Raw genomic sequence first — 11,474 nt, forward strand, 5'->3', positions numbered from 1 at the left:
GATTGGCTGGTTTTTTTCTCCTTGAATTCATGATGGTATATTGCAAAAGAAACGTTGGACAACGACAGATTTCAAGGAGTGGGGTATCAAAATTTTCTTAGTATCTGTGATTCAAAATTGATAGATAAAAGCTCAGCTATTCACAAGTTTGTATTGAATTTTGGATGTCTTATCTTTACTTGGATCTTTTCTCATCATATATGAACGAGAGGAAAGAAAAATGATTACTTTTTATTTTTTTGGGTTTTTGATGGGAGGTATCTCTTTTTCATATTTTTCAACAAGCATATCCATTTTTTCATAATCCTTGAAATTTTCTCAGTTTTTCCATCCAAACATCCTGAAAAATATTTTATAATTTTGATACTAATCTTGAAATTCTCTCTTTTTCCATCCAATCATCCTTGAAAATCACCATCAAGTTATAATATTTTTAAAGCTTATTAAAGTATTTATGATATTTTCATCATAACAATGTAAAAACATTGTGATGAAAGCAAATGAATTCAAAATAAATTGAATCATTTTATATGAAAAATAATAACTTTTTACATCAGTTATGATATTTTTAAATATACTCATATTTTTTTAAAAAATTATGTCTATTAAAAAACATAATAACTAAGAAATTTGATTGATTCATCCTATGCATCAGTCAAAAATTGGTAGATTGACCGATCCATCAAAAAAGAAAATTATTATTATGGTATGTCAAGGATATTCCAATAATTATAAAAAAAAGATGAGATTCTCCATTGAAATATGAAAAAGGATAGGAAAATTTTTAAAAATATTTCTTCCGGGAATTGGTTCCCCAAAAAAAATAAAAATAAAAGAATATAATAATTCATCAAACCCACAACATTGACAGGCCCGGCCCGCTCCGCTTCCGAAGGCCTTTAGCCGCGTCTTCCGCCGCTTCCCGACAATCCACCCGCTCACAGGTTCCCCAAACCGTATCCGATCGATCGATTGGAACTCGTGCGCCGGTGAAATCGGAGAAGAACAAGGGTGGTGAGTTGGGGGCTGAAGAATACAGCAGAGATGAGTTCTCGTCCTCCCCCTCTGGAGTTCGAGGTCTGCTACGAAGCGCAATCCAAGTACAATACAAGTTTCCCAGCTGCCTTGCCCCGTAGTACGCATCATCATGTTCCGTACCTCTTTTTTGCCCTTTCCTCATCGCATATCTGTAGGTGCAGAAATTAATCGGTGGCTCTTACTTGTAGCGTTTGACTAAAAGATGTTCTTTTTTCTTATTCCTTCCTTTTTCTTTTTAGGGTGGTGATGATGTTGTAGTCACGTTGTTGAACATGATCTTGTCTCAAAATTTAGTTACTATCAATCGCCTTCACCGGTCCTTGGTAATTAGCAACATGCCCAAAAGGGTACTCTTTTGAGGCTCGAGTTCTCTCCAATGGAGGGTCTATATACTAAATGCTAGATACTTGATTTGCATCGTGTTAATGCTCACGGAGAAACATGTTGCAAATGTTGAATATTTGTAAAGGAACGCTACGCTAGAGTGATTGTTGTCTAGCTCGAGTGCTACACGAGACCAATGATAATGTTTCAGAGCAATTTCTGGTCAGTAAAATTTAGTAACAAAAGCTTCTCCAAGCAGTTTAGTTTGTAGAAGAAGACCTTGTGCAGAAAGTGCATGCGTATGAGAGAGTGTGTAAGACACACTATACGTGATAGGCCAAACAAGTATGTTGTAGTGTAGACAATATTAGAAACCCTAAAACAAGCCACGCTAATCCTCTCTAATATACAAGGTAATGAGGAGTCTGGTAAGGGGCAACTTTCTATGTCGATCTAGCTTTTTAGCTGACATGCTTGAAGAACTATGCAAGTCAATTCTAAACCTTTGTGAGGCTTTTATTTGGTTAATTTGTAACTGGAACTCTGCAACCTTTTTCTTTTAGTTTATTGTGTTCTTTGGTGCTTGTCCCAGTTGTACTAGTTATTAACATTATATATTTTATTTTTTGCTTGTCCAGCTGTTCCTTGGCATGCTTCAAGAGCATAAAGGTATTGATTTCTTAAATTCTTACATCAGCTTTTCTATTTATATTTCTGGGCTCTATCTTTTGGTTTGAGTCCTTAAGAGATCTTCTAGTTGCTCCTTATGACATTGTTGACTTGCATTCTAGTGATCAAATCAATATATTTTCTTACATGAGTAAGCCTGTAGACATTGGCTAATCACCAATCCCATATTGGTGGGAGACCCATGCATTTGGTCAATCTGTTATTTTGTTGAAGACCTTCATATTTAGGTTGCATAAATTTTGGAGATTACCAAAATCAACTATAGAGATTTTGAAACTTGTGCACTACTAACGGAGATGATAGCTAATACGGAAGATTGTGTGATAGTTGGGTTATTAATAGAGAACTATTAAGTTTTATAAAGGATTTCGAAAAAAATTATTCTAGGCAAAGATATCAACAAAAAGTCATCAATTAGTTAGTCTAGAAATTCTAAGAGTCATGTTGAAAATTGAAAAGTCTTTTGGTCTTTCTATGGACTCTTTTTGTATTAAGTGCACTCATTTACTATTTAGGTATCTTAGAAGTCACATCTTGGATTTCTAAGAGGCATACTAATTCCCTAGGAGATTACTCTTAGGAATCATTGTCTTTATTAATTGTATCAAGGCTCCTAAACCCCTATAAATAACAGAGCTTGTTAATAGATCAAGCACTTCAGATTTGAATAAAGAAAGGCTTGCATCTTCTCTCTTTTAGTCTCCTACACTCTTCTCTTGCTCTATTTCTCTTGTTCTTTCTCTCTACTTCTCTCTTCTCTCTAGGGAATCATTGTCTTTATTAATTGTATCAAGGCTCCTAAACCCCTATAAATAATAGAGCTTGTTAATGGATCAAGCACTTCCGATTTGAATAAAGAAAGGCTTGCATCTTCTCTCTCTTAGTCTCTTACACTCTTCTCTTGCTATCTTGCTCTATTTCTCTTGTGCTTTCTTTGTACTTCTCTCTTCTCTCTACTTTGTTCCATATCAGTTTGATATTAGAGCACATCAAGAAACCCGCCCTAAACCCCATTGTGTTCCAACTAGTAGCAAAAGCTTCGATCAACACTCAGGGATCCTTGCACCTCCAATGTCAACCCCTTGCGTGTGGAGTTGGACATTGGGGTGACTGTCTCTATGGAATTGGTGGACCACATGGCTCTCAGTGTCGAGTAAATTTTAAAAACTTTATTAATAATTTTTATCGAAAAGAAAAATCATATATTTCATTAGATCATGGTTTTTATCACTTTTCTCTCGTTTTCTTTTTTTTTTTATATTTATCACCCTCTCTCTTCCCTTTAGCTACAACTATAGTACCACTAAAATTTGAACCATTGAAAATTATCTTTAAAAAAAACCAAACAAAAAGTGAAAAACAAGTGAGAATCATTTGAAACATTGCATTTCTACCTAGTGCATTGCAACAATTAACAACCTCAATACCAAAAGGTAAATTGTTGATAGCAATAGAATAATGACTTAGCAAGGTAAAAACCAAACCAATTCTGATGAATCTCTAAACTGAGTGAGGTAGACATCGTTAGGACCAAACTAGCAAATCATGACGCAATGTTGAACTAGTTATTTGACCAAATGACCCAAGTCCAAAGAGATCTCCAACACCATGAAAAATGATCCATGAATGAGGAGGTTGATGAGTCAATTAGGCAACATATCCATTCTCCGCAATCCATAGTTTTAAATCAAGGAATTTTACTAACTCCCTAAGCTCCAATTCGAACAAATCCTAGATCCACCTATAGGGCACCTGTTCATAATCATGCTCCAACAATTTCTAATGATCAAGCTTTTAAACTTAACGATAAATTCCTATAACCTACTAGAAATTCACAAACTCGAGTAATGGACCAACGAGTTCAGTTTGCTGACAATCTAGGGGAAATGACTAGGAGAGTCAAAGTGGATGTGCCGAACTTTGATGGTAGATTTGACTCAAATGTGTTTGTTGGCTGGTTAGATAGCATGAAAGACTACTATGAGTGGTACTGAATGATTGATATTGAACGTGAACGGTTTACAAAAATAAAACTGATAGGGTCCGCTAGGAAATATTGACAACATGTTCAACATAGTCTTAAACATCATCAAGAGTCTCCCATCACTTAATGGGAAGTCATGAAACGAAAACTTAAGAAAAAATATTTATCAATCTACTTTCGAAGTTAGCTGGTTGAATAATTGTTAAACCTTAAATAGTTGAATTCTAGTGTGATAGAGTATTTGGCCCAATTTGAGGAATTTTTACTTAAGTATGAAGGAGAAAAGGACCAAATCATCATTGTCCAATTATTTGTTAATGGGTTGAGGTTTGGTATTCAATCGAAAGTCTCCCTTAGTTTTCCCGACACTATAAAGGAAGCTTTCGGACAAGTCCTTGAGATTAAGAAGTACATCAAACTTTATCCATTTCGTTAAGCATTTCCTCAATCTCTCGACAATAGAATTATTTCCCAATCTACCCCAAGTAGTGGCTCTGCCAAGCCAAAAATCCCCACTGCTAGCTGCAATTCTAGCCCAACCATTTAATTGTTGATTCTCAAACTAGTTCATCTTCAATCTAGTGGCATTATTGCCATAATAGATGTCACATTGCCTCTCATTTTCTTTAGCATACCCTTATCTTAAAACAAGAACTAAAGGATTAAATCAAGGAAGCAGACCAAGTAGTTGAACCTGAAGCCTACTCAAGCAACGAAAGCGAATTAGAAATTGAAGTTGCCCATGTTAATGTTGTCCACATTATTCTCTCTACTGCTAGTGATTCCAATGAATGGAAGAGGACAAGTATCTTCCATACTTTTATTCGAAACGAGGAATGAACTTGCAAATTGGTTATAAATAAGGGTAGCACTATGAACGTAGTATCAAAATCTGATATCAAAAGACCAAACCTTAAGGTGGAGTCACATCCAACCCTATTCAAAGTAGCTTGGGTTGACAAAACCACTTTATTCGTGACCAAAAGATGCTTGGTACCAATCAAAATAGGAGATTACTAGGATGAGATTTATTGTGACGTCATACTAATGGATGTTGCCCACATTTTTTTAGATTGGCTTTGGTTGTATGACGTTGATGTTACCAATCATGGGAGAGAAAACACATATGTTTTCAATACAGAGGCAAAAACATTATCTTGTGACTAGCAAAACCGTCAGAAAAGGACAAAACATGAACTCCTAAGTCTCTTCCACAAGTCTTAACCACTAATGGGTTCCACTTACTAGATCCTAAATCTTTTAAAATTGAGAGCCTAGACAACAAATTTTGTGTGGTCATCATTGCTAGAGAAATTCCTAGCTCTTGCACCATTCTTGACCTAACTCTGAGGTTAAATCATTTTTAGATGAATTTTCTGATGTCATACCCTTAGGAATTACCTAGTGAGTTATCACCCTCATAGGAAATCCAACATGCCATTGCCCTTATCCAACGATCGCAGCTCCCTAATCTCCCGCATTATAGAATAAATCCTAAGGAGAAAATTGAGTTAAACAAGCAAGTTGAAGAACTTTTGGCTAAAGGTTTTGTACGACACAGACTTAGTCGTTGCGTTGTCCCTACCTTGTTAACCCCTAAGAAAGATGGGCCTTAGAGGATGTGTGTCGATAGTTGAGCAATCAATAAAATAACAATCAAATATCGTTCCAGATTCCTCGACTTGAGGATATGCTAGGCCTTCTTATTAGATCTAGTTAGTTGTCGAATCTTGATCTGAGAAGCGGATAGCACTAAATTCGTATTAGATCTGGTGACGAATGGAAAACAACATTCAAAACTCAAGATGGCCTATACAAATGGCTAGTTATACCCTTTGGTCTATCCAATACCCGAAACACTTTCATGCGCTTCATGAACCAAGTTTTACAACCATACATAGGTAAATTTGTTGTAGTATACTTTGATGTTATGTTGGTTTTTAGTAAGACCCAAGAGAATCATTTAAAACATCTTCAATAGTTTCTTACTACCCTTCAAGTTGCTGAGCTCTATGTCAATCTAAAAAGTATTCGTTCATGCAAACCCATGTTCTATTCCTAGGCTTCATCATTTCTACCTAAGGTATTGCCACTGATCCATAAAAGATTCACGTCATTTTAGAATAGCCTGAGCCTAATACCTTTCTGAGATTCAAAGTTTCTATAGATTAGTCTCTTTCTATAAGAGATTCATTAGAGGGTTTAGTTCCATCATGATACCTATCACTGATTACCTAAAGAAAGATGAGTTTTCTTGGACCCTGACTGCTACTAAAGCCTTTGCTGACATTGAGACGAAAATGACCACCGCTCGTGTTCTTAGGCACCCTGACTTTAGTAAACCCTTTGAGGTCACTTTGTGATGCCTCTAGTGTAGGCATAGGAGGGATTCTTAGTCAAGAGAGTCAAGCGATACGCCTTTTTCAATAAGAAACTCAATGATGCAAAGCAACATTATTCTACCTACAACATAATTCTACATGATTATACAATGTCTTAAGTATTGGCGACATTACCTTCTACTGTAAGAGTTTGTCTTGTTGTCTGACCACCAGGCCTTAAGGTACTTAAATGCCCAAAAGAAGTTAATACTCGACATGCCAAGTGGGTTGAGTTTCTTAACAAAGACTCTTTTGTAATTAAGCATTGTTCTTACACTCAAAACAATTGCTAATTGTCGAATTTCTACAATCCTATCTTCCATGAGTGTCAAGGTCATAGGATTCGAGTAATTAAAAGAAGAGTATACCCAATGCCTAGACTTTAGTCACATATATTGAGAAGTCCAAGATGGAAAGCGTCGTGAACATATGGACTTCATTCTTAGGGACGGTTACCTTTTTTGATCTACTAGATTGTGTGTTCCCCATTACATTAGTCGAGGATGGATTTTATTGGCCTTCCTTAAAGCGAGATATTGCTCGAATGCTGTCGCAGTTTTGCACTTATCAAATTGCGAAAACTCGCAAATACAATACTAGCCTATACACCTCTTTACCCATTCCACATTCACATATGGCAAGATATGAGTTTAAATTTTGTCCTTAGACTTCCCAAAACAACCTGTGGCCATAACTTTATTTTAGTTGTTGTTGATCGATTTTCAAAAATGGCCTATTTTATCCCATATAACAAGACCAATAATGCCTCACACAATGTTAAATTGTTCTTTTGAGAAGTGGTTAAATTACATGGCTTGCTCTTAACCATGGTATCCGATAGGGATGTGAAATTTGTTAGCTACTTTTAGAAAACTTTATGGAAACTATTTGGCGCAATATTGAAGTTCTCTTCAACCTTTCAAATCTAGACCGATGGGCAATCAAAGGTTGTTAACCGTTCCTTAGAAAATATTCTTAGATGTTTAGTTAGGGAGAAACCTGGAAATTAAGACTTAACCTAACCCAGTACAAAATTTGCAAACAATAACTCAGTCAATCGCTCCACCACAAAAAGCTCATTTCAAACTATCCTCCGCTGTACTCCTCACACCCTCATTGACCTTGCACTCCTTCCACTTGACTATCGGGCCGTAGAACCAGCCCACTCCTTCGCTCAACATGTTCATGATTTGTATGTTGAGATTCAACGCAAAATTACTGTAAGTAATGAAAGTTACAAACATGTTGCTAATGCACATCGTAGAAGTCAAGAGTTTCAAGTTGGTGATTATGTCTTGGTTCGCATTCGCCCAGAGAGATCCCCTAAAAACTCATTCAAAAAGTTGCATGCTCGAGCCATTGATTCTTTTCCCATTATCCAAAATTTGGGATCTAATGCAAATATGCTCGATTTGTCTTCCGACTTAAATATTAGTCCAATTTTCAATATGGAGCATTTAACTCAATATCATGATACTTTTGAGCTTCCTTTGTCTAACGATGTTCCTGTAGGTGACAATCATCCCAAAGCATCAATTCTCCTATAACACAAGAATGACGTAGAGGCCATTTTTTATGACAGCCTTGTTATGTCTGCTACTAGCATTACTCGACACTTCCTTATCAAGTGGCATGATCGTCCAGCTTTCGATGACACTTGGATTACTTTGGAGAAACTTTATGACTTTGAACTAAACTTATTGGACTAGGACCAGTCTATGTAAGAATACACTATTAAGTTTCGATGACAAGCGATGGCACTTGGAAACTCGCTCAACGATTACTCAACAATGATGAAATACACTATCGACCTCCATGAATAGATTCGTACAGAGTTGAGCCTCTTCAAAGTATATGATATTTCGATCACTTATAACATAGTGATGGCGATCAAGAGAAAGAATCACACCCACAACAAGAAGCCTACAAAGAAGGTTAAAAGGAGCCACCCAAAGGCCCAAGAGAATTTTGGGGATGGTAAAACTTCTTCCTCAAAATGAAGTGATTCATTCTATTAACACTGTAAAATTGCATGTCATACATGAGAGAAGATTGACCAATAACATAGGTCATACCGGGTGCTAAAAGAACATCTCGATGAGCTTGGTGAAGAAGCTCGGCCTAGAGACGACATTGTATCTACGCCCGTATCCTCTTGGATGGCTTTATAATGATGTAGAGATGAAGATTGACCAACAATGCATGATATGCTTTGTCATCATAAAGGCATTCATCAATGAGGTGACATGTGAGGCGGTTCCACTTGATATATGCCAACTCATCCTTGGGAGCCCCTACTTATACGATCGAGATGTTGTTTACTTTCGCCAACTTTAGAAGTATAACTTCAGAAAGATGGACGGAAGTTCCTCGTCACATGAGATTAGATTGGTTCGACGGAGGATTCGACATCTATCGACCCAGCAAAGCGGACGGTGAATGCTTGTCGAAAGCTCATGACTCTTTCTTCGGCATGCAAAAAACCAAAGTCTACCTCCAACAATAGAGATGAGGAGAAACCAAAAGGGGTAGCAGCAAGTTTGAAGCCCCAAGAAGTCCGACAAAGCCCTCAAGTTGATGGTGATCAACAACAAAGTGAACCACATCAAAATGGCACACGTGGACGACATATGGTTAAGCACCGAAGCCGACCACATTGATGGGCCAAAGCAAAACCTCCAACTCTGGATGGAGAGAGAAGAAGCCTCAAAGTAAGATTCAACGAGACATGAATCGCCTAATTGGAGGAGTCGTGATTAGGGACAATCTCAAAAACACTCAACCATACTAGTTGACCCCTATTGAAGGGCCTCTTGAAGCCTCAAAACCCTATTTGGCCAAGCAAAGTCCATATCATATATAGTAGCGCACTCAGCTTAATCACAATCCTACTAGGACTAAGATTAGGGCAACCCTCACCCAAATACGTGTAGCCACGGGGAGAGCATGGCGTCAATTCTTAATAGGAGGAGGACTTTCATAAGCCAGCCCTAAACAAGTCCTAAAGGTATTAAGACTCTCTAAGTCCTAACCTAGCTAGGACTCCATCCCTTCCTCGGCTATAAAAGGAGAAGAGCTCCATCTAAAGAAATCCAAGTCATGCCTTCTCTTGAGAAGCCAATTGACCCTAGGCTGAGAGGGGGAGGAGGGAAAGAGAGGAAGAGGTTTGCAAGTTCTGCAGCCCTTCTTCCTGCCTAGAGCCACCTTACTATAGAGATCTTTTCGAACGTGTTGCTAGCCTTAATTTCTTTCTAAGAGACTTTTGGCAAGAAGAAGAAGAAGAAGACCCCACAGCAACCCAGAAGTAGCCCTAGCTGGCTCTAGCCTTTCAGCTTGCGTCGAGAGTCAGAAGATGAGGAGTTCAGAAAAGGGCCTTGCCCTCCAACCACAATCTTTTTCCTCGAGTTCCAGCAACCAAAGCTTTGCATCAAGCTCCGCCCAGCTGCTATGAGAAGCCCCCAAAGCCTGTTGTCCAAATCTTAGGAGGTTCTCGAGATACAAGGAGACAAAAAAGCAATAGCGTTTTGCAAACTATTGAGAGTACCCAGGTGTTGTCCAAAGATAATCTGCATTCTTATGCATTTATAAGTGTTCTATCACACTTTTAATTTCATTGCTTTTACAAGTAATAGAGGTTGTTTCTTTTAGGTTTCACGCTTGTTTCCTAGCAATAGTTTTCCTTTTTGCCAAAACTTCCATCTGAAAGGTGGTATTGAGTCAATGGATTGTTGAACCTGAACCCCATACAAATTAATATTCGTTACACTTGCAGATATCAAACTGTCAATCCCCTAGGACTTAGTGTTGCAATCTACAACCTTCTCTAATTATGATATATGTTATCGTCACATATATAAAAGCCAGCTACGTATTTGCTTCCTCATTTATTTGCTGCCTGGCATTTGGTGGTCTCTTTTATCAGGTTCATGATTTTTCTATCCTGGAATGCTGCTTCGGTCAGCTTCATACCGAGATTATTCATTATGGTTTTGATGCCTGCATCGGATCAGAGTAATTAATTGACATTCGGATCAGAATAATTAATTGACATTAAAAGTTTTATGTCATAAGAAAGCCTTTTTGTTCCCCGATGCTAATTGAATGAGGTACTCTGTCTGGCACGATAATTGTTTTATACCTAGTGTCTAACACTTTACTTATTCTTTCTTTAACTTGTCGATTATTGGTAAGCAACGATCCTTCACATGCCATTTTCTTCATGTAGCAAACTCAAGTGATACGGGAGGCCTTAAAGGTTGGAAGCCTACGAAGAATAATACAGAAAAATTGATGGCAGTGATGATCCGGAAAATGTAATTGTTTGCCACCTTGAAATCACTGTTGCCTTTTGCTCTTCTGGTCGAACACTCGTTGACTTCAGTTTAATTCGTGAAGTAAGGTGTATCTCTAAGCTTAAGCCCAATCTGTAACATTTCACAGCAATTGACTGAAGCCATGGAAGGACAGATTCTTCAATATTTTGCGAGGAAGGTAAGGTGGACTCTCTCATGTGCCAATACGAAATCTTCCACACTGATATTTGCAAATATCGAATTCTACGAATTATATTGATGTTTGTTTATGCAGATCCTCTCCATTGTAAGTTCACAAGATTGAGGTGTACGAGCTGATAAAAAAACTAATCGAGGTCGTCTCTCTCATATCAGTACCGAGGTAGGATGATCCTGACAACGCCTTTGATTAGATCTATCCTACAGTGGCAGCCTCCTTAATTGGGTTGAGATCGAAGATGACTTAAAACATCAAATATAACTGTTTCTAGCTGGTTCAGGTTCCAGAGAGATGCCGTATCCTGACACAGCATGATGTGTCGAGAGTTTTTTTTTTATATTTGTATTTATTGTTAAAATATTTATTTCCTATAGCGTCCATCTCCAGGAAGTAAAGAAGACTTCGTTTTCCTGTGGCACATGCAGCATTGAGCAGATTGGAGAAACACAGTCAGCATCATCGCATGCTTCCATCCTTTGCACGCTGATGCCTCTTCTGACGTAAACGATGATGTGTTTGCGGTTTCAGCGCTAAGATACTGGGCT

General features: G+C 37.7%; 1 long non-coding RNA gene across 1 annotated transcript; it reads left to right on the forward strand.

The window, feature by feature from the left end:
- The first annotated feature begins 611 nt into the window (after positions 1-611).
- LOC103982035 (uncharacterized) lies at positions 612-11,310 on the forward strand. Its single transcript, XR_010502041.1, has 4 exons — positions 612-1,135; positions 2,001-2,031; positions 10,643-10,908; positions 11,005-11,310. It is a non-coding gene; the product is annotated as an uncharacterized LOC103982035 (long non-coding RNA).
- Positions 11,311-11,474: the final 164 nt, after the last annotated feature.

The sequence above is a fragment of the Musa acuminata genome, chromosome BXJ1-4 (genome assembly GCF_036884655.1).
Source record: "Musa acuminata AAA Group cultivar baxijiao chromosome BXJ1-4, Cavendish_Baxijiao_AAA, whole genome shotgun sequence".
Lineage (NCBI taxonomy): Eukaryota > Viridiplantae > Streptophyta > Magnoliopsida > Zingiberales > Musaceae > Musa > Musa acuminata.